This window comes from Pelobates fuscus, chromosome 1 (assembly GCF_036172605.1).
Source record: "Pelobates fuscus isolate aPelFus1 chromosome 1, aPelFus1.pri, whole genome shotgun sequence".
Classification (NCBI taxonomy): domain Eukaryota; kingdom Metazoa; phylum Chordata; class Amphibia; order Anura; family Pelobatidae; genus Pelobates; species Pelobates fuscus.
Window position 1 is genome coordinate 133,330,059 of NC_086317.1, and position 2,956 is coordinate 133,333,014.

Genomic DNA, 2,956 nt, shown 5'->3' on the forward strand with positions numbered 1-2,956 from the left:
TCAGCCCTTGCTATTGTCTGACCCCACCCTTCCTTGTGCTATAGTGCTCTATGTAACCTATTGTATATACATGCGGCTTTTGGGGGTTTAAATGTATGTATAAATTGTAAGTGCTTGCTTGCATTAAACAGACTTGTTCTACCCTACATGAAGTCTTGGCTCATGTTTGGGGTATTGGAGAACTACCTACACTCAGGGGATTGCTATAATCATAATACTCCCCAGAGTATAATCACTAAGCTCTTGTAAGAGCTGTTCCTGTTCATGCTCTCTGGATTTAAGAGAGGTCTACCTACTGGAAGCTGTATCCTGGTCTTGGGCCCAGAGTAGGAGGAAGACGGCGAGACCCCAACCAAGCTGCGGTGGTTCGTGGGGTCTGCGGTGGTTATAGTGTCTAGTGGAGTGCTTGGAGATCTCGGGAAGCACTAGGAGCATCCGTCAACGGAAGGTACCCAGCCGGGGAGCCAGGAGATCCGTTACAACATGTCTTCTCTTTCTCCTCTTTCACACCATTTCTCCTCTCTTTCATCTTCTCCTACTTGTCCAACAAGTCTCTTGAATGTCCTTATGTTTTTTGATGTATGCTCCCTTCCTGTCACCAGAAGCCTGTAAGTTGTGCCCCCAGGCTGGTGCACCCTAAGGTGGCTGCCTGTGCTGTCTTATGGTTATAATGGCCCTGCATACACTGATCAGCCACACAATTAAAACCACCTACCTAATATAGTATAGGTCCCCTTTGTGCTTCCTATCGTATCTAGCATCTGGCACAAACATTGTCAGAACATTGTCCAGAGCATAACACTGCCTCCACCGCCCTGCCTTCTTCCCATAGTGCACCTTCTGCCATCTCTTCCACAGGTAAACGACACACAGACAGCCATCCACCTGATCTAAAATGAACCGTGATTCATCAGACCAGACAATCTATTTCCATTGCTCCATGATATAGTTCTGAAGCTCACGTCCTCACTGAAGGTGCTTTTGGCAGTGGATGGTGGCCATCATGGGCACTCTGACTGGTTTGTAGCTATGCAGCCCCATATGATGCAAACTGTGATGCACTGTGCACTTGTCCTGGTGCCCCCCCATACGTCTACCCCCCACCCCACACATCCCCACCCCCACACACATGCAGTCAAACAGATACAGACGCAGACACGCATGCATGTAGACACACACAGACACACAGACACACATACAAACACACATAAATACAGACACACATACACACAAACACACATACATACATACAGACACACATACATACAAACACACACACATACACATACACATACACACAGAGACCCATACATACATACACACACAGAGACACATACGTACAGACACATAGACATGTAGACACACATACAATCACACACAGACATACAGACATACAAACACACACAGACATGCAGACAGACAGACACACACACAGATATACTGATACAGACATTCTCTATCACACACACACACTTTTAAGTGTGCGTTCCAGAGAGGGAGAGAGGGAGTTTTTCCTTTTTTTTTCTTCCATGTAGTCTAAATGCCAGAGTGTCTCTCTGCTGCACTGTGACTTTGCTACAGTGATTAATTTGTGTTTTTTAGTTTTCTGTGATTTAATTTAAATAAAAATTTTATAAAACAAAAGAAACCATAACGGATTGTCCACGTACTCCTCACATTCCCCCATCAAGCAAAGTGACTGAGGAAACTGGTAGTCGCCATGTCGCTCCTGGTAGTACCATTACTAGCTAGTCCACCAGTACAAGTGTTAAGAGGCAGAGCACAGGTAGTGGTACACTTGCTTCCTCTTCAACTCACCTGAAGCGGAGGCAAATGAAACCACAGGCGCTGCTAGTGCCACCTCCCTCTTTGCCCCTAGAATGCCTACCTTCCCTCCCACCACCCTCCCACAACTACCCCACTACCATCACCACCACAACTCTGGGGGACCCTACACTGCTCTCCCTAGTAGCCATCACTTGCTCTCACTTTGCACTCTCTCACACACAAATTGATCTAACTATCTGCTCTCACACTCTGCTTACTCTCTGCTCTCACACTCTGCTCACTCTCTGCTCCTAAACTCTCCACAACGATGGTGTCTCAGGGGTGGGATTATATAGTGTGCAAAAGTGTTGCATGCTTGGCTGCACTATCTGTGCAATGAAAATGTAATTTTGTAAATTGTATATATACTAAACTAACACTACTAATTATTAACTAAACCCAGACCACTTTTGAAGATTAAGGGGTCTGGGTACTGCTGTGGTCCACTATGCAATGTTAAACATTGCTGTTTAAGAAAAAAACACACAAATGTTTATTTTTCAAAACGAATGACATTCTGAACTGCCAAACAGCCAAATGAATGAAATGAATGGCATGCCGAACTGCCAAATGCCCGAAATGAATGCTGCATGCCCGAATGCCGAATGTCCAAACAGAATGCCATTTGGAAGTTCCAAAGTGCCGAACCTAACCGAATGCCATTGGTCCGAATTGCTGAAGCAGACAAATGTTTTTACTTACCCGAATTTACGAACCGAACCACATTTTTTACCCATGCACATCCCTATCTAAAGCACTCTAACACTCCACTCCAGCATAGTTAAATTGCAGCTCCCTTTTCCTCCTCAACATGCCTACTTATTTCAATGTACAGGCATTATATCAGTGACTAGTGGCTTCTGCTAGAGAAATTCATTCATATGAAGGCTGGCAATCATAACTAGAGTAAAAGTAAGGGTGAGTGGTCCTTTACGGATTAAATATCATACTGTATAATGCATGAAAAAAAAAACGAACCAAATTTATTGCCCATGCACATTCCTATCCAAAACACTCTAACACTCCACTCCAGCAAAGTTAAATTGCAGCTCCCTTTCCCTCCTCAACATACCCTACTTATTTAATTTCACATTCACTCTTTAAAAAAAGTGTTTGTTTTTTAAAAGTC